Below are 21,563 nucleotides of genomic sequence, written 5' to 3'. Positions count from 1 at the left end.
CGGTGGGCTTGGAGGTGTCGAATCTGGTGCCCTGTCAGAAGTCTGTGGTGCCTCTCAGATGAAGGAGCTCAGAGTCAAACTCAACTGAGCTGGGTGGTGGAAGGGATGGTCTCCTTCGCTAGCCTTTCCTCTTCCCCCAAAGCGGCAACGTAGAGGCTCTGCCACCTCCCTGCCTGCAATGCTCAGAATTGCCCAGAGGCTGGTGACCAATTTTGTGAGTTTGGACCAGCCTTCCTGGTCTGGAAATGGCCTCAAAAAAGCAGTGGGTTCTCATAGTCTGTTCAGTAAGGGCAAGGCAAGTTCTGGGGAGTGGGTGAAGAGAAGACGGGTGTGTAGGCAGCTGTATGGTGAGGACACTCTTCTCCAGGGGGTCAGGAATGCTTTCCACTCCCTCACATGTCTAGGAGGACCCAGAATGGTTGAGTCCACACTCAGGATTTTGTGTGCATCCAAGCTGGTCACAGCAACTGAGACTGCACCTTCTGAGGCGGCACAGCTGCTGTGGTGAAGGTGTGGAAAGTTGCAGAACCCATATCAAGGCTCCTTGGGGTCACGGTGGAGATTATTGTGCAGAGTGGTTTTTCCGACAACCACACAATCGGATGGGGCTAAGGTAAAACTTCCTGTGCAGCGACTAAGGGGAACCCAGAACACAGAGCAGGAGAATGGGGGTGTCTGTGGGCTGGGTATGTGAAGGCATCTGGAGATCACAGTGGATCCCACCTATACACTTCCTCATATTGTTAGCAGTGGAACTGGGATCCCCACTCCTGCTTCTGCTCTCTCCCCACACCACATGAGTAAAGGCTAAACTGATGGCATGGTTGGATATCATTAACACAGAAATTTTGAGATAATTTAAGATAATCCTCAAATCTCCTCACCTTTGGCCAGACCTGGAGGAAAACAGTGTGTGGTTTTAGTCCCACCATTTATTTAAAAGAGACTTGGAGAAGTTTCAGCAAAGAATTGTGGAAATTTTGGTGTTTATAAATTAGGAATTGGGAGGGAAGAGTGGGGGCAAGCGTTTGGTGGTCTGAAAAGAGGGGGGCCCAGGAGGGAGCCAGAGGAGGGGCAACTTCCTCTATTTTCACCAAGAAGGGCAGGAGAGATGGCTCATCACAGAACAGATTCATGACAGGCTAACCCCGAATGAGATTGGTTCACTTAGACCCTTCCCTGGGTCCTTAAATAAATGAGTTTATGACAGCAGTTTCTTGGAAGATCTGTAAAAATAAGACAATATATCACATGCTGATTATTTAGTTACACGTGCTTGAGGCCTGGGTCCAGGCCAGTTGGCCTCCTAAAGTCTCATACCAGTTAAGAGTTTTTCTTAACTGTGAAAACCAGATTTTCTTAATCATTGCCTCCGTTGATCCATAGTAATTTTAAAACCAGAGTTTGGAGAGATTTCTACTTGGCTTCACTTATCAGCCTGAAACCAGGTACAAGGTTGGGTATCTCAAGGCAAATCTGGGGTCTGGAATTTCATTAAACTCACTTAAGCCTTTTTTTCTAGGGGGCAGTGCTGGCTCTTTGGGGGCTTTGTTATTTGATGGGAGATTTCCTCCTCCCAATGAGAGGCTGGGTGACTGCCCTGCACCCTCCCCGTAGGATATGGGCTATACATGTCTTGCGACCTGTGTGACATGAGGAGAAACAGGGGACATCCAACCTGAAGACCCATCATTTTTCTAGGTTCCTCGTTGCTGGGACAGACTAACCAATTGACTTTATGCCACTCCTGCAAAACCCCATGTACCATATGGCTTAGGGAAAAGGGGTGAAGCCAGGGGACAAAAATCCAAGTCCCATTCTAGCCTCTTACTAACTAGGTGACTGTAACGTGGGGTGTCATGCAGGGTCTCAGCTCCCACTCTCCACACAAGAGCACAGGATATAGTGAGGCCAAAAAGGAACACCCATGGAGCCATAGGTAGGGGAGTCACACCACTATAGTCTCACTGGAGGCTGGATTCACACGACATGTGACATGGTGTCCGCTTTTCTGCCAACTGACCGACTCCCCTCGCTAGCTGCAATCCGCCATGCTAACTGCAATCCGTGCTTGCCAGGCACCCTCTTCTTACTAGCCCCCATTTTCTGCTAGCATAGCCACGGCAGTTATATTAGTGGCCAATGGCTCACTGGTTACAGCTGACTGCCAACTAGCCACAGCTGATGGCCATCCAATCACAGTTGATGGCCATTTACTACCCGAGTGAGCACCTTTCCACATGAGGGCGAGAGCCTGGAAACTGCTCTCTGGGGCTCTGTCCCCACAGTGACACAGAAAGTGTGTCTCATCTTTCCTGGGCCTCAGAGTCCTTACAGGAAAAAATGGGGTAACATGAACAATTCCCACTTCATCGGACTCCATAAGGATTTTGTGGGATGAGGCATGGGAAGAGGCATCGTGAACCATGCTGGGCATTCTGGCATTGGCATCAATGTGAGGCTAGTTCTTGCCTCAACGAACAGTACAGCACATTCAAACATCATTTAGGATCGAGTGTTCCACCAACTATAGTTAATAGTTAAGATAAACTACAGTTAATAATAATAACATCCAAAATAATAGTAACAATAGTAGCTAAGAGTAATGGAGCTGTCTTAATGGACCAAGAACTACAAATATTTTACCCGTATTGAAGCCTCATTACAACCCTATCAAGTGGATACTATTACTGTCCGCGTTAATGATGAGGAAAACAAGGCCTAGTGATGCTGGTCTCTTGTGGGTAGAGACACAGCCAGAAAGGGGTGGGCGGGAGGAGTACAGAGGGACTGGGTATATGAGACTCCAGAGCTGGAGACGCTCACTGCTGTGCAGCCCGGCCCTCGCCATCACATGGTGCTACTCTACGGTGGGTTAGATGTGGGGAGACCACAGGTGTGCCTGTTCCCAGTGCTCAGGGCTTCGCCGGGCCCTGGTGACACACACATCCCAGCTGTGACCAGGGGGCGCTGCAGTGGCTGAAGCATGGCTGCTCCCAATTACTAACAGGTTCATGCCCTTTCATTCTGCATAACTGTTATCTAAAAAGCCTGGTACTCTCACTCTAGGGGTGAGTTTTTCCTACCTCTTCTTGCAGGAGTAAATACGTATAATCCTAATTAATCTAGAGACAGTCTCCATTGCCCCTGGCTTACAGGATTCTTAAGGGGTCGAGGACCGGCTCACCAATCATTGTCAGAGAGAGCAGGTCAGCATCCAGAACTCTAAAACTCTAAATTAAAAACAGGTTCTTTCACTGATTATGGGTGCGGGGGGTGGGGGAGGTAAGAGGGAGCCTTTGTGGTTAACTTATCCTGGAAGTCTCACAGAGATCTGTTTCTCCTTAAAATGAGACTTTGGGGGCCAGACCGGCGTTATTTTATAAAAGTAATAGTCCATTGGTTACTGCTGCCCAAATTTCAGGTACTTACACACCCAGGACCCTGGTGTAGTGAAACAATGTATATCCAGTCAGTGGGGAAAGTCCTGTGGGGGCGGAGAGCTAGGGAAGAGCAGTGGGAGGGAAGGAACAGACAAATCTCACAGCTTGGCCTGAGTTGCCCCAGTGACCTCTGACCTGGAAGAGGGGCCCCAAAATGAGGGAGAGGTACTTGTCCTGCCCTGTGATCATAACTTCCAGAGGCCCTTGAGCCCCAACCATAGGGAGGCACCTTGGGTTTAACCTCTCATTTTCCAGAGGAAAGGGCTACATCTCAGGAAAACGATCTCAAGAGAATCCCTGGGGCCAAAGAATCCCCATGGGTTATGACATGCCCACTCTTCCTCAGAGGTGGTGTTTCTGTGACACTGAGGACAGTATTTCTGTTTTCCTGGCGTCTGTCCCTGCCTTGTGACACTTGAGGCGGTTGGCAGGGAGAACAATGGGAACCGGTGGGGTGGGGTGGGGAGTCACAGGTCACTCAGATCTTTTCCTCCTGTGATGATGCTCAGAGCCTTTCTCAGCTTTCCTTTTTCTCTCCCGATGATGCCTTTGTGACCTGTGCTGCCGCAGAACAAATGGAAGAGCAGTTTATGTCGAACAACATCGATAGCTCGTTTCCTCTCTTTTTGATCATTCTCTTTTGTCTATGACAGTGACTACTTTTCTTTCCATTCTGGGAGACCTAGCTGTTGGGATGGGAGCATGGCTTCCCCTCACCTTCTTCTGCTCTGTTTGTGAAACAGGTCATGGTCCAAGCAGAAGAATGTGGGTGGCCCCCCACGTCCAGGCCTCGCCTCTCCTTGTTTTCACTCTTTCACCCTTGCTTGGTTTTATCCTGTCCTGTGTTTTTAACCATCTCCAGCCCTCCTTTCTGCCTGTGGAGGCACTGGCACGCAGAGAGCCCCAGGAACATGCCAAAGCCAGAGAGATGGTAATGGTGGAGCTGAGAAGCCACCGCCCAGACAAATGGGCCTGTCAGAGGACCTGTGTGGGGCTGGGCCAGTTTGGCCCTCATTCTATGTCGTAAGTTCTCAGACATGTACTTGGGCATTGCACTCTCAGTTTCTGTTGAGGAAGAATGTAAAGAAATAGCTGTGTGAATTTACACCGCCTGTGCCCCACAGGACAAGCGCAGGTGGGTTGTCACTACAATACTTAGTCCCCTTAGGAGGGACCATGGCAGAACGCTGAGTTCCTAGTACCAGACAAAGCTTGATTTACTTTGAGTTTTTTTTTAAAAAAAAACTTCTTGTGTTGAAACAATTATAGATTCATAGGAAAAAAATGGTACTGAGAGGTCCCGTGTAGCCTTTACCCAGTTTCTCCCGATGGTTCCATCTTACATAACTACAGTATAGTACCAAAAGCAGGAAATAGACATTCCTATAATGTGGTATATATTTCCATGCTGTTTTATCACATGTAGAGATTCATGGAACCACCGCCCACTGCTTCAAGACACAGAACTATTGCATCACCACGATGATCTCCGTCGTGCTACTCCTGTATAGTCAGACCCATTCCTTTCCGGCTATCGTCCCTAACCCTTCACAACCACTATTCTGTTCTCTATTGCTATCATTGTGTCATTTTGTGAATGTTATAGAAAGGGAATTATGCAATGTGTGCCTTTTGAGATTGACTTTTTTCATTCAGCGTAATGCCCTTGAGAGCCATCCAGGTTGTTGCATGTATCAATAGTTTGTTCCTTTTTATTGCTGAGTAGTATTCCATGGCATGGATGTACCATACTTTGTCTAACCAATCACCTATTTGAAGGACCTTTCCGTTGCTTCCAGTTTGAGGCTATTACAAATAAAGTTGCTGTGAACAACCATGTATAGGTTTTCATGTGGACATAAATTTTTATTTCTCTGGAGTAAATGTCCTGGAGTACATTTGCTGGGCCTTGTGGTAGCTGCACATTGGTTTTTTAAAGAAGCTGCCAAATTATTTCCAGAGTGGTCATACCATTTTATGTTTTCACCAGCACTATGTGAGAGATGATGTTTCTCTGCATTCTTGCCAGCATTTGGTGTTGTCACAACTTTTTATTTTAGTGATTCTAATAGGTATGACATCTCATCACGGTCTGAATTTGCATTCCCCTAATGACAAGTGATACTGAATATCTTTTCATATGTTTGCGTGCCATGTATCTATCCTCTTCAATAAAATGTCTACTTATATTATGTTGTCCATTTTCTAATTGGGTTTTTTTACTATTGTTTTTGAGAGTTCTTTGTAAGATACAAGTCCTTTGTGAGGCATATGGTTTGCAAATGTTTTCTCCCAGTCAGTACCTTTCATATGAGCTCTTAACTGTGTCTTTCACATTTTGGATTCTGATGAAGTCTAATTTAGTAATCTTTTTATTTTTTGGATCCTGCTTTTGGTGTGAGGTCTAAGAATTCTTCAATGAACCCTGGTCCCTGAAGGTTTTCACCTAACAGTTTTATAATTTTGCATTTGTGAGTAAATCTATGATCTACTTCGAGTTAATTTTTGTAGGGGTGTGAGGTTTAGGTTAAGGTTATTTTTATTTTTATTTTTTTTTTGCCTTTGGTTATCCAATTGCTCCTGTACCATTTGTCGAAAAGATCCTTTCTTTATTGAGTTGTCTTTGCAACTCTGTTGAAAATCAGTTGGCAGTTATTTGTTTGGGTCTATTCTGGGTTTTCTATTCTGCTTCACTGATATTTGTGTGTATCTCTCTGCTAATACCACACTGTCTGTAGTCACATAGCAAGTCTTGAAATCAGGTAAAAGCTTGATTTTTATTCTGCCATGGTATGTGTTTATCTTATAGATGCACAATTTTATAACCCATTTAGTTTCCCTTCTACTTTAGTTTTTAGGAAGATTTAGGGACAGATTTAAAGCTCACTTTTAGTAACTGGATGGGATCTCATGCATCTATGTTCTCCAGCTTTTCTTTTGGACTTCACTGAATGCTTATCTTTTCCCTTAAACTTGATTTTTAAGTCTGTGTTCCTAAACTTTTTCTATTCTATGTGACAGCCCTGCAAGGGAGGCATTAGCATCTCCATTTCACACTTGAGGAAACCGAGGCTCATCCAAGACCACATAGCCATTAAATGGCAAAGCAGGAATTCCCACCCACAGTCATCCCATTCCTCATATCCCTTCTTTCCATGGCCTCAAAATGCCTCTCTGTTCTGGAATCTCTTATCCATGAACTTTTGGGCCTGAGCTCAGTGATCTCTGAGGTTCTTTCAAATTCTCAGATTCTCATCTCATGCTGTTACATTGCTGATTGAGATGAGACTAGGAGCAGGGCCAGTTGGGTCTGATTGTAGCTGGGAGACCTGTTATGAAACCTGGTAAAAGCAGAGGGTGCGGGCTGGCTGGGCTGTCTTTGATCAATCGCCGGCTGTGTCTCTTGGTTTAGAGGACCTCGATTCCTTTGGTGTGTCTTACTTTTGGGGGTGGATTAAATTTGATCAGGGGTGGGGAATGAAACCAGGGCAGGGCGTCTCAGACTCCACTGCGGCATTGAAGGGTGGGATGATACTATTCGCTGAGCAGCCCTCTTTCCAAGCTGCCCTCCTGGCATCTTTGCCCTGTTGAATAGAAATGCTAAGGAGACCCAGGGGAAATGCTGGAGGCTCTGGCACAGCTGGTGCACCAGCCCAGAGCGGTAAGCCCAGGGTTTGTGGCCTTTGGGACACGCAGTCTGCTCAGCATTGGCACCGAGCTTCACAGGGCTGCCCCCCTGCCTCCAGAGATGTCAGCAAACGAACCCTTTCTCAGAGATGCAGTGTGTACCTGAGTCTCATAGGAACCTGGGAGTCCTGATGACATGTCTCATTTTGTTTATCCAAACATCAGTAATACCTGTTTATGTTCTGAACAGTGTACCTTCCAACACCCTCGGGAGGTGCTGGCCGACAGCAGAGCCGGCCTCAGTTCAAAGGCAGATGTCATCAGGGAGGGCTACAGTAAGCTAATGTTTGTCAGACTGTCCCACCACGATGCTCTGAATTCTAGAAGGGAGTGACTAGGTTTCCACATGGGAGTAGGACAAGGGGATAAAGGAAGGTGTCTGCAGTGGTGGCTTGCCTAACCAGCACTATTACATTTCTGTGATCTTTTATGTTTTATCTGAAAATCAAGTGAATTTTATATTTCTTCCACAATCTCTTTATGCTTCCAAGTAGTTTGTTGTCTTTTCCTTCATATCTTGGAGTCACACCCGTGCTCCAGGAGGCAATGCAGGGGCAGCTCGTGTCTCCCAGATGTGACTCCCAGGCGGAGCATACTGAGTTTGGGAAACACAACCCAGGCAGTTCTCGAGTCAGAACTAGTTCCTCCAGTTAGTTCACCCAGCCGGCTTGTTGGGCGGAGAGGGAACGGTACCTAGAAAGTTTAAGTGAGACAGGTGTGGGGTTTGGAGGCCAGACAACTCCTAGGCTGAACCCTGTGGAACACCCCAGGAGAGGAGCCAGCTAGAGAATGTAGTAAGACCCCTGTGAGCCTGGGGAAAAGAGATAGGGGCAGAAGAGAGGGGTAGGGAGGACAGCAGGCTTCTAGAGTCACACTTGTCCTGCCCAGTTGACTGCCAAAGAGTTGGCAGGAAATTGAGTACTTTCTCAGTCTGTTTGACAAGTCATTCCTGCCTGGTGCCTCCGGCCCTTTGAAACCTTCCTGCTTTGCCTCTGATTCACAGTGCACTTGACAGAAGTGTCTGAGAGCTGAGCGTTGGTACCAGAGCGTCACATGTGCCTTTACTCAGTGCCTTTACTCAGTGTCTCCCGTGTGAGACTCTTTACCTAAGGTGTCGCTGTTGGCACCTGGCTCCTTGAGAGGCCCCCAAACTTCCACGAAACAATTGCCTGAAAGTTTCCTGCTTCCCAGTGTGACCAACTGCTTTGATTGTCCCAGGACTGAGGAGTTCCTGGGACACAGGACTTTGGGTTTAAGAATGGAAATTTCTGGGCAGATTGGGACAAGTTGGTCACCCTGCTGCCTCCCTTGTTGGGGCATTTTACAAGAATGGATTTCCACCCACTGACTGTGGGGCAGGGGAGGCACCGATGGAGGGTCAGGATGGTGCCCAGGCAGGGGAACAAACCTCCAGGGTCCATGGCAGGAGGAAACCGGAAGCCTCTTGAGATAAGATGAGGGACAGCTAGGAGACCTGGAGCTCGGCTAAAGCCCATTTCTCCTCCTTGTTTGTGCGGGATATTCTTCCCCCAGTCCTGCCTGCATTGCTCGTCGTGATTTTTGTGGCATTTTAAACTTTTCATTGTATATAATCTATACAAATGATGACAAAACTGAGCTATAGAAAGATGGTGCTTCTGGTCTTATAGAATTATTGTATTTCAGAACGGAAAGTGACGAGAAAGCTCATCTGCTCAAAAAGGCAAGAATCCTCTTTGTGATAATGTCTTTGCCTCTGCTTACATAGCCCCAGTGATGGAGAACTCACTACATGTCAAAGCAAGGCCAGGCTTTTGGCAAGTCTTTCCTATGCCGAGCTGAAACCTACCCCTCCCCTTCCATGGATATTCCCGAGTAAAGCTAGCAGAACCCCCTCTTCTGGTCACTCTCCTCACTATTTCTAGTAGAAAGCAGTCTCCTCAATCTCACAAAGCCCTCTAACTAAGGAGCTGCTTGGCAGGCTGGAAATAGAAAGCCAGGCGTCTGAGCTAACCTCCTCTAAAAGCCGAACCAGGCTGTGAAGGGAGGTGTTGCTGAGAGGCACGTGTGGCTGCAGACTCCTGTTGTCCCAGATCACAAAGGTTTCCTTGCTGGTTCTTGGTCATCACTCACAAGGAGGCCTCAGGCTTTGTGGAGGCTGGAAAGCCCAGGGTTTCCTGGAACCAGCGAGACCTTCCCATGACGGGGATCCCCACCCACCCGGCCCTGGACTTCAAGGCTCCCTCCCATCCATCTCTCACATGCTGCCCTCTCACCCCCATCTTCTTCTGTTCTCACTGCTCCCAGCTCTCACTTTTCCCCGACGGAGCTTTCATGGAGTGACCCTGCCAAGTCTGGAAGAGCCCTGGACAGGTCCTTGAGTTCACCCTCCAGCCTCTAGCTGGATGACATCTCACTGGAGGAAGTAGACAAGGGCTGACTGGGGATCACATTCCCTGACTTGATCACCAGAGGGCCCAACAGAAACCCTGACAGAGGGCATCTGGCCACATGCTAGTGGGAACATACCCGTAGATCCAGCCTGTACCCCAGAACTGTACCCCACACATCCCATCCAACCCAGACCGCCAGGGACACATCAGTGAAGAAGCAGCCTTGTCTATTGGGCCACCTCCACCCCTAGAACGTGTCACGGACTTGGAAGGTGAGTCTACAGGCTCTCCTGGTTATCCATTTCATTAGCCAATAGCCCTTGTTGTCAGGAAGCTGTCCTCCCGGCTCGCTGCAGCTCAGACTTCCTTCTTCTTCATCCTCAGTGTCCCAGGAAATCACGGGCCAACTGACTCAACATGGAAATTTAACAGATAAACATGTAAAATTAACCAGGAGTGGGGACAGGCATTCATCCAGCCTGTACAAATAGCCTTCCAGTCACAAATATTCAGAATTCCTACCCTCAGCACCAACACATAAGCAGCAATTAAGGTTTTTTGAGCTATCATCTCAAAGATGGATGCATTTTATTAGGACACACATATATATGGTAAAATATATGGGGACATATGGATATTTAGTTGTGAATGCATATGCACGGCGGGGTACTCATTATGTGCTAAATTTAATGAAATACAAAGTGGACAAGGTTAGATCTTTTCAGAAACGCTCTCTGAATAAACCCTACCTCCCGTGCTGCAAGGTGCGTATTGTCCACATTTTATAGTGGAGGAAATTAGGAGGCAGCTCATGGGAATTGCCACATTGCACAGTGACACCGCTGGGATTTGGGGACTCGGTCTTAAGACTCCGCGAGGGCTGCTCCCTGCATTCCACCACAACCCCAAGCGGCTGAGACAGTAGTAGCTGAACTGCTACCTCAGTTCTTCATACCAACAGTCACAGGCAGGGCTGCCTCTTTCAATCGATTGTTTTATCTTCTCAAGTGAAATTTGACCATGGTAGCCTTGAACGTCTTTGATCCTCAGTTTTCCTCTCTTGTTGCACGTTCCCTCACCTGTGGTCATAAGTCTTGACCCATAATCCAGCTACACAGCACACAAGCGTTTAGACCAGGTACCTGGCATGGGGTGAGGGTGGCAATCAAGTGGCTTAGGAACACTTCCTGAAAGAATAAATGGAAACCCAGTCAGCTGAACAATGTTTTATCCTGTAACTCATCTGCTCAGAAACTTATAATGAGGAAACGACTTGTATATCTAACAAGGGGAAAGGCAATAAATAAATGATGAGACATCCATCAATGGAATATTTACAAATCATCTTTTAAAGTTTTACTGAGAATACTTTAAGCTGGGGGAAGGGTTCATTCTCTCATGTTAAACAGAGGCGACAGGATGGGCAACCATATGTAGAGATGATCCAATTTTTTAAGTCACAAGAAGACTTGAAGAGGGTATATCTAAACAGAGATAGTTCTCTGTGTTAGAAGCCTATAAATGGTTTTGTTTTTCTTCTTTGTGACATTCGATGTTTTCCATTTTTCTACCATAAACATGTCCTATATTTATAATTAGAAAAAACCTGTCAATTAAAAAGCTCTAATGTCTGTGACAACTCTCACACCCTCTTGCTGGATGCAACAAGGTGTCTCATTGTGGTATATGAAATGCAATGTAAAGTGGGATGTGGCAGGTCCCTGAGGATGGACCAAGGATGTGGCCAGGAAAGCAGCGAGGGACATGGGGTTGTCTGGAAGGACCATTCCTGCAGTGCCCATCACTCTTCCCACTGCATTTTTATATTTATTATCACATTTGAGTCTTACGGCTCCCTAGTGATGGAGGGAAAGTCAGATAGCAACACTTACCTCTTAAAGAGAGGCAACACTCTTTTCTGCGAAGAATGAGAGGCGTTTGTGTCCAGGAAGCCCTCCCTGCTCTTCTGGTGCCCATTCCCAGGGGCTGGCTCAGAGCTCGGGAATCCAGCCCTGAGGGTTGGCCAAACATCTTAGGGAAGTGAGTGTATCTGATCGGCTCCATGCCATGTAGGAAGAGTGGGCCTGATGGAATGATGGGGAAGTGAAGACAGAGCCTGGGACAGGATCTGCTAAGTGCTGCCTGGGGTCTGTTCCAGAGCCTAGAGTTTTGCACCTGAGAAGATTGGGGACGTCCCTGAGTGGGCTTTCACCCAGTCATTTGGTGAGCCTTGATGGACCACCCACTATTTGCAAGGTGGCACTCTATTAGTGTTGTAAACACCAGGGGTTTCAGAACACTGAGGCCAGGAACGGTGTCAGAATGTATGCATGAGACTCATTCATTCATTCATTCATTCATGCAGCACGTAATTATTGATCACCTACTATCAACCACTAGAGATATAATAATGAACAAAACAGAGCGGGCTATGCCCTTTTGAGAGATTCAAACAGTGGGCAGATGTGCAAATACATGCAAAGTTACACAATGTGTCAAACAGGAGGGAAAAGAACTGGGTTTAATGAGGGAGAAGAGAGTAGAGACAGAAGTGGATTCTGCTTAATATAATACATATGGGTCCGTGGACTCTGAGTTCTAACAAGTCACCTTCATGCATCTGATACATAACCTCTGCATGGGGAACACAACCGTGAATCAGACAGCGTTCAGATCTCCAAAGGCTCTGGTTAGTTGGGATAAAATGGATTATAAAAAACTGTAGTGAATTATGGTTTCCATCAACATGACAGGTTCACATAACATGGGACCCTCCTACAAATACCCAGGAACGCTGCATTAAGTAGAACACCACCAAATATTTAAATACTCGTACATAGCTGAGCTTGCAATAAAAAAAGGTGAAACATTTAGGTGCAAGAAACGAAGAATGAGTTGAACACCAAAACAATGAGTGTGCCAGCTGACCCTGCAGGGATCAAGGGGGAAAACATGTGGGGTATGACAGGACCAATAAAGAAACTCCTAATGGCGACTGGATGTTAGTAATCACACAGGTACCAAAGGTGACATGGGGAGTTAGCACTCAGGCTCATGCATAAAGCAGGACCCCTTGGTGAGAAGGGAACTAATAAAACTCTACCCACCATCCTAGGGACAGCAAAGAGGCTTATTGTTCACACTCTGGGTGAAACAATTCCTCTAAGCAATCAAAACCCCAAGTCTGCGCCATGTGGAATTGGAAACAGAATTTGTACTATCTATGTGGTATGGGAATCTCTAAGCAAATAAATTAGCAGAAAAATGGTTTTTAGGACAGTGACAACCGCCATCTGGGAGACACAAGAGTAAAACCACTCTGGAGGAATAATTCCACAATCCAGAATAACCAGAATCCCCAAGAGAAGACCATGCTTATGGAGGAGGGGCTTACAACAAAAAGTCACACAAGGAAACGATCCACCATAGGCAACAGGCAGCAAAATGAGAAAGATTAGCACCCCCAAGATTTTGAGATAATGGAACTTTCTGAAAGAGTCTATAAAAATATATTAAAATGTTTAGAGAGGTGCAAGAAGAAATAGGAAATACCAGGAAAGGACAAACACTATACAAAAGGAACACACAGATTTGAGAGACACATGGAATTCCAGAAATGAAAAATATTGATAAAGAAAGTAAAATCTCAGAGAATGGTTAAATAGCATATTAGATACAGTGAGCTGTTAAATAATAATTTCCCAATTTGAAATCTTTAATCACATCTGCACTAAATGATAACTAGTAAGTGGAGGATTGGGTTGAAGCCGTCACCCAGAATGCAGCACAGAGGAATAAGGAGTAGAAACTATGAAAGACAGGTTATGAGATGTGGACACAGTAAGACGCAAGTCCAATGTGAGTCTGAAATGAATACCAAGGATGAGAATAGAATGAATAGGTGACAGACAATATTGAAGAAAATGACAGAGAATTTCTAGAATTCATAAAACATGGTACCTCAATATAAGGACAGCAGGGTCAGTCTGACAGGAATTTACTGAAACAGCACACCTACACATATCATATTGAAACTGCAGAACAGTAAAGACAGAAAAATTTTTAAGAATTGCTAAAGTGAAATTATAGATTACTTAATAAGAATCAAGAATTAGACCATCAAGAGGATTCTCAATATAAATAATAGATACTAGATAATGGAATAATTTTCAAATGCTAAGAGAAAATTCCCACCAAATTCAAATTTTATAACTAAATAATTCAGGAGAGAGAGAGAGAACATAGTTACATGCTCTTTAAAAGCACAGGTTGAAAATCAAAAGACAAAAGATATATCAGGAGAATACCCACTAAAGAAAGAAGATTTATCTCCTTTAATAGCAAAGAAGAATGTTTAAGGCAAAAGGAATGACAGATTGTGAGATGTTTGCAATGTCTAAGACTGACGAGACCAGGGTGTCCAAACTTTTTTCAACGTTTTTCACCATGGGCCATATCCGGTAAAATACACAAACAGCCTGGTCTCTCAAGGTGAAGTACGTATTGCCTCACCTGGTTTATTTAAGTAAACTAAATATATTTTTGGAATTTGCTGCGGGCCAATTAACAATGGATTGCGGGCCACAGTTGGCCCGCGGGCCGCAGTTTGGACACCGCTGGACTAGACTATACAAGGATCTCCTGATAATCAAGAAGAAAAAGACAAGAAACACAATAAAAAAATATGTAAGGATTTGGGCAGCTGGGCTGGAGTGCCAGCTAGGCTCTGTCTACTCTATCTTTCTCTGAATATCACTGTCATTATCTTCCATTGTAAACTTTTGTTTTCTTCATAGCTGAGTCATGGTCAGCAACCAGCATACCTGCTGCCCTCCATTTACTTCCAATGCGAAACATCCTGGTGCAGGACTCTGATTGTATCAGCTGCGTCATGTGCCCATTGGTGAGGCAGCACAGGGTACTCTGACGGGGAACTTCTCTTGGAACCATGTGGTTGACTAGGTGCCCTTCTCTTCAAACAAGGACAGACAGTTCTCAGGAGGAGGGCTGGGCAGAAAGACAGTTGAGACTTCCTACAGAGAGGAAAAGAACAGACTCTAAAAAGGAGGAGGTGTGGTCCTGCTGAGGGAAAAGAGGCCGCCTGTGTGAAGGCATTGATAGCGGGGAGCAAGGAAGGGCTGGTACAAATCAGGATTTGTATGAGTTTGCTATTGCTGCTATAAAAAATCATCATCAATTTAGTGGCTTAAAACACCACCAGTTTACTATCTTACAGTTCTGGAGGACAGGAGAGCAAAAATTAAGGTAATGGCAGGCTGTGCTCCTTCAGAAGGCATTAGTGGAGAATCTGTGTCTTTGCCTTTCCTAGTTTCGAGAGGCTGCCTACATTCCTTGGCTTGTGGCCCCTTCCTCCCTCCTCAAAGTCAGCAGCTCAGCATCTTGAAATCTCTCTCCCGCTCCTTGTTTTCTAACTCGGACCCTCCTGCTTTCTTATAAGGATCCTTGTAATTGCATTGAGCCCACCCATATAATCCAAGATAATCTCCCTAGTCTGGAACCTTAATTTAATCATATCTGCAAAGCCCTTTTAGCCATTAAAGGTTCTCAGGATTAAGACACAGACATTGGGGAGGCCATTATTTTGTCAACTTCAGGGTTCAGTCAATCCAGAACCACTAGAAGACACACACAACACACACACCACGTATAGAGACTTATTAAGAGAGTTATTACAAGGAATCGACTTACAAAATTGTGGGGGCTGGATAAGCAAATCCAAATCTCATAGGCAGGCAGGCAGGAAAGAATGATCACAGACCTGGGCCAAAGCTGCTGTCCGCTTGGAAAATCTCTCTCTTTCCTCTCACTTTCTCTCTCCTTTTTGTAAGGCTTCCTGATTGATTGAATCTGGCCCATCCAGATTCCCTAGGATAATCTTCCTTCCTTACGGTCAATTTGTTATTTATTATACTCGTATATTTTAATTACATCTGCAGACTCCTTCCACAGCCACATCTAGATTCGTCTTTGACTGACTAATTGGGAACTGTAGCCTAGCCAAACTGACACCTCAACCACACTGTCCCCAGACGTGGCACACGTATACAATGGGATATCACTCAGCCATAAAAATGAATGAAATCTTACCATTTGCAACAATACGTGTGGACCTAGAGGGTATTAGGCTAAGTGAAATAAATCAGACTGAGAAAGACAAATCCCATGTGGTTTCACTTATATGTGGAATCTAATAAACAAAATAAATGAGCAAAACAGAAAACAAACACTGTCTGTGGGTCAGAGTGAGCAGTGAATTTCAGGACAAGTATGGGACAAAATGTGGCAGCAGCAGGCAGAAAGCTCTGAGACAGGTGAGCACCACTGGGCAAGAGGCAAGCCCACAAGGAGGGTGCAGGGGCCAGAGGGGCTGTACTGAAGTCACTGATGGGAGGCAGGTGTGTTTAGCAGTGAGCTTCTGCAGGGAGGCCTGGAATGAGGCATTCCATCTCGTTCTCCCCATGAGCAGGGTCTGCTGTCCTTCTCCACACAGCTCAGACGCCCAGCCTCTCACCAGTGTCTAGCTGCCCCTTCCTTGTCTTGCTGACCAGTATTTGTTCTGTGACCTGCTGCTGAGGTCACAGGCCCCTGGGCTGCAGACAGGAATTGACGGTGCTGTTGGAAAGGTGGGTGAGCTCATGTCTGCTCTTCCTGGGCCTGAAGCTGGTAGGCGGTAAGTTTTTGTTTAGCTAATCTTTCCTCATCTAAAGGTGCTTATTGATGATTTCATTCAGGAGTCTTGAACCCTGCAGGTAGAAATCCCAGCCAAAACAAACCAGTTATGGAGAATGAAACCACCGTCCCTTGCACTTGCCTTTAAGGGCTGTAGGTGAGGCAGCGTGGAGTGTTCAAAAGAGTTGGGAGGTGGACGGAAGTGCACAGCCAGGGCTAGTGGTGGGGGGCTGCTGGCTCACACTGTGGCCAGATCCTCACTGTGTGAGGAGACTCTATCTCCAGAAGGGCAGATGGCCAAGGGGAGTGCAGAGAAATCAAGGGATGGTCACAGTTTTATCCCATTCCTTTGTAATGGATTTGCACAGAGAGGTGAGGCCTTATCTCCAGGAAAGAGATGTCTGGAAGGAAGGATCAGCTTAGAGTTTATGGGGACCTACTGGAGCCTAAGGCGGTAGTTCCTAGGTGTGGTCCCCATGCCAGCAGCATCAGTGTCACAGGGGAGCTTGTTAGAAACACAGATTCTTGGTCCCAATCCCTGATCTCCTAAATCCAAAACTGGAGGGAGGGCCCCGCTTGCTGTTTGAGCAAGCCTTGTAGGTAATTCTGGTGCATGGAAGAAGCTCTGCTCTGAGGCGAGGCGTGTAGCAGGGCACTAACTCACATGCAGCATGGCTGTGACGTCCTTGTCCCCAAGACATTCATTCAACTTGGCAAATAATCGTATGAAGCTGAAATGCTTCCCAGGGAATGGGAGTCGCTAATGTGGAGCTGTAATTGGTGGAGGAACTTTGGGGAGCATCATGGATTAGCCAGTGAGGGGCCTCCCAGACCTTCCTGCTGCATGTGGCCTCGGGCCTAGCCAAGGGCTGTGAACCTCAGGCTCTGACCTGCCTGTGGTCCAGGAGAAAGGATGATGGGGAGGGTGGGGAGGGCAGAGCCTTCTCAGCCAGGAAGAGCTCTGTGGGCCACCTGTTGCAATTTGGAGAAGCTCCCGGAGTGCTCTGGTCACACAGGATTGCTGTGCTAGGCTGAGTTCCATTTCGGTTGCGTTTTTCCCCAGGTAGTTTGGTGATGGCAAATGTTCTCAGAGGTTGAGGTCAGGGGTGTTCTAACTACTGATATTAATCGCTTGAAGTTAAATACTGTAGGCAAACAGGGAATTTGAGAAATTCGTTTGCTTTCCCCCTTGCTCTCACCCCTGCCCTCATTTCCTGTGTTTAGACTCAGCATTTCATGGTGCAGAGAAGACCTTGATATCCTGAATGACCTCCTCCAGCAATGGTGGAGACCACTGTGGTCCACGCCCATTGTCACTCCCCGGGGTCCTAGGCAGTAGGTGTGGGACGGAGTGCCAGAGGGTGTGGGTCCCAGGGAAGGATGTCCCAGTTGCTTTTATCTAAACATGGCTTTCTGATGAGAAAGAGCCTAGCACGCCTTGCTTGACCTCCTGCCTTGACCTCATGTAACAGTTTCCTTTCCTCTCTCAAGCCAGCCTGGGACCTGAGGAAACACTTTCAAGAAAGGCTTTGGGCATTTTCGGTGGTACTGACTGCAGCCGTCTCTGTTCTCTCTGCCTGAAGACTGGATTCCACCCAATTTCTTTACCTTTCTCTATCCAGGCTCTGCACCTGTCCTCCCTCCTCCCTCCTCCTTGCTGATCTGAGGAGTGGAGTGGGGAGGAAGGCAGACAGAGGGGAGGGGAGAGGGACCGCCTTGGGAGACACATAGGAAAGTCCAAGATGTGTAGCCACAGATGGTACAATGCTTTGTCCGGAAAAGTCCAGAAATAAATTGAAATGAGGGAGGTAGTAGAGCTGGAATAGCCTTGAGGCACAGATGCCCCAGGCTTCTTAGTGCCAGCGGGGGATGACCACAGGAGACCAAGCAGATAGCCTGCCCACCTGCATCCTGGTGCAGCCTTCAGGGACAAGGCTGCCTTCTCTGGAGAAGGGACAGGGTGGGGCCCATGCACAGACTTTTACCCATCTGAAGACTTAAGACTCAACCTGGATCAAAGCATGTGTGTTGTTAGAAACCATATAGGCTTCAGACCCTTTACCTTTCAGGTGAGAGTAGGACATCCCAGAGAAGCTTGTCAAAGTCCCATTTGGCCTGATTCTTCTGACAATTTAGCAGGTGAAGTTCTTTTGGGGTATCCCTGGGGATCCATTTCAGGCATACCCTCCAAGATGGCAACTTGCAGCTGCATGGAGTCGACCAAGAAAGGGGGCTGTGGTCTCAGGGAGCAGAGATCAAAGGATAAGACATCTTCCCACAGCTGCCGTCTTGCTCGATGCGTGCCAACATTGCATGAAGCCCAAGGGGGATTTATTTCCAGACCCCCAAATGCAGCTACTGAGTCACCATTTTAATTTAGGGATTGTTCCTTGGATTCCATATGGTCCAGAGGGGATCTTACCCTTTCTTTCTGGGCATGGAGTTGAATAGCTGTCAGGAGTGAGGCTCTCTCTTCCTAGAGGCAGCTACGGGCTAACCTGAAACACAGAGATGGCTCCCAGGCCGTCTGCAGGTTCTTCCCCAGCCCCTGGTCTAACTTTGCCTCCCACCGCTCACCCTGTTCCCTGTTGTCTTTTGAGTTCTTTGCTTCCCTTTCCTTGGTCTTCAGATGCTCTCTCCCCATCCCTCACCTCCCCTTAGTCATTAAGTCATTGCCTTCCCCAGCGCTTCTCTCCAGCTCATGTCCCCTGGTCCACTGCCACCCCTTGACCGGAGGCTTCTACCTTGTTCCAAGACCTTGCGTTGGCCTCCGTGCCTCTACTACGTCTTCTCTGTCCTCTGCCTCTCACCCTATTACAGGTTAACCTTTCTAAAAACGTTTGACATGCATTATCTCTGCTCAGAAATCTTTGGTGATGGACACAGAGAGACAACAGCTCAGAAATTTTCAGTGATGACAGAGAGATAACATTCTATGGCTCCTTAGGGCACCAAGCCTTTTTCTTGATGTGATTTTTTACTGCTCACCAAGCCAGAACTTTCTCAGACTACCCACACCATTTCCTGACCCCTAATCATACTTGTGTTTTTCCGCTCTTTATCTTGTCTCCTGGCCTTGGGATGACCTTTTTTTTCCCTCTACACTCTCTGAAAATCTCCTTATCCTCAAAAGCCTAGCTCTAACCTGACTTTATCCAGGGACCTCTTCCTCACCTGCTTGTATGCTTAGTGCCTCTGGCGCCATTACTTGTCTTGCTCCTCTGGTATCTGCCCTGTCATCCGAGAGATATTACTACATTGTGTACCCACACCTCATTGTCACACTGCCTCCGGAGGGATCTGGCCCTGTTTGGCCCTTGGTCTCCCCTCAAATGTGCTTGGCCCATAATGTTCCTTCCGGGCAAAATCAGAATAATACCCCCCTCCCTACCACACACACACCACACAGAGAGCCCCCAATAAAGTCTCAAAGTTGGCAGGCCAAAGGAATTGGAAACTGTCAGCACCTTTGCTGGAAGGAGGTGTCATTTCAGCTGTCACAGCATAGACACAGCACCCAGTGAAGGATCAGTCTTGAGTTGTGCGTGTTTTGGACTAAGTGAGCTCTTCAGGAGTGGATCCCCCATATAACCATGACTGACCTGGATTCACAAGTGTGATGGCGTTAGAGAGAGAAGCCTGCAGGTTCCTATGGGAGTGTGTCAGCCAGGGAGTAGCCTAGATAAGGGCCGGGAAGGCATCCTGTGGGAGTGATGGGCAAACAGAACTTGACAGGGGAGTCAGAATTAGGCCAGCAAAGAGGTAAGAGAGGGGACAGGAGAGTGTTCTAGGTGGCAGGCTGCATGCACAAGGAGCCCGACCCTGGATGGAGACGTATGCATTCAGGGAGGAGACACGTGCCGGGTGGTGGGGCTGCTGCTGCCTCCCTGAGCCGGCCATGCAAGGGAAGGAGGCCTCTTCTAGTGTCGCATGCTGGTGGGCACAAGCTTAGAGTGAGTGTGGAAAAGGCAAAGTCTGGAAAAGCAAATCAGTCTAGAGCTCTGTCCTTTATAAGGTCTAGAAAAATTGGTGAACAGACCAGCTCTAGCCTGTGGGGAAGTTCCTTCAGATCAACTCTGATACTTGTGAAAATTTGCCAAGAAGGCAGGGTATTCTGCTGAACAGCTTTGAAAGGAAGGAGGTGAAATAGTTTCAGCTCATGGAGATAAGGAAGGCCCCCTCCGTCTCAGATGGGCTTCCTATGATTTCATCCAGAAGAGACGCCTTTGTATTTGGGGGAAATCCTCATGAAATATGAGCAGTCAGGACCCTCCTGCTATAGATAGAAGGCAGAAGAGCCTGGGGATGAGAAAGGGGACAGCAAGGGTGGGGAGTGGAGCCCAAAGGCGAGACAAATCGAGGACGGGAGCAGAGGCGAGGCAGTGCATGGATGACCAGCACAGAGGGCGTTGGCTAGCACGGTGTTCGTCTACAGTGGACAGTAAATGAGGAATAGAGGAATTTGGAGGGATTTGCACAATTCAAAAATAAAGCAACCTGCTTCCTCAGTCACCTGGAGAGCAAGAAAGAGCATACTTTCCCTAGAGCTGGAGGAAGAAATGTGATGCGTCCAGGAAAGGTGGAGCAGGTTTCTGGTGGGATCAGTGGGGACATCTGGGCCATAGGGATAGGATTCTGTCACTGACCTGAGGGGATGAAGGCTGACGGGATCACAGACCATGTCCCCTGTGCTTCTCACGATTGCCAGAAATCCTTGGTGTTCCTTGGCTTGGATACACATCACTCCATTCTCTCCCTCCATTGTCCTGTGTTTCTCTGTATCCAAATTTCCTCTTCTTATAAGGACACCTGTCATTGGATTAGGGCCCACCCAATTGCGGTATGACCTCACCTTAACTTTATTGCATCTGCAAAGACCCTATTTCCAGATAACGTCATATTCACAGGTATGGGAGGGGGGTTAGGACTTAAGTATATCTTTTGGGAGGACACAATTCAACCCATAATACCCAGCACACAGGCTGAGTATAGTGTAGGTGGTAGAGAAAGTCCTCAGCATTTTACTTTGAGTTCCAGAAGCAGAGGGAAGGTGTGGAGAAGGATGCAAGATCAGTCATGAGGGTCATAATGGGTTGGAGAGGAGAGGGGCTTGTGGGAGGTGGAGGCCCGGAGGCCATGGTAGGGACAGATATCCCTGCCCAGAGTGATCTGCTGGCTGTATAATCCTTTGGGTCCATCGTTGGTATTTTGACTGTCATCGGTCAGTGGGGAAACTGAGATGACCAGGTTACATGTCCCTCCTACAATCTACAGGAGGTCAAGTGGTGGAATCTGGAATTGTGTTCATAGCTTAATGCTTAGGGAGGGCATTTCATTCTCTTGAGGTATCTGATGAAAGATAGAGATTTGA

The 21,563-nt window shown here is 47.1% G+C and overlaps 1 protein-coding gene across 1 annotated transcript in view; it reads left to right on the top strand.

Annotated features, from left to right (window-relative positions):
* The window catches only part of SLCO2A1 (solute carrier organic anion transporter family member 2A1), an 81,519-nt gene that overhangs the window by 1,341 nt on the left and 58,615 nt on the right, over positions 1-21,563 (top strand). The gene's annotated exons all lie outside the window — the stretch shown is intronic.

This window comes from Rhinolophus sinicus, chromosome 5 (assembly GCF_057876585.1).
Source record: "Rhinolophus sinicus isolate RSI-liver-muscle chromosome 5, RSI-T2T, whole genome shotgun sequence".
NCBI classification, from domain to species: Eukaryota; Metazoa; Chordata; class Mammalia; order Chiroptera; family Rhinolophidae; genus Rhinolophus; species Rhinolophus sinicus.
The sequence above is the reverse complement of the archived record's forward strand: the minus strand, read 5'-3'. Positions and strand labels throughout refer to the sequence as shown.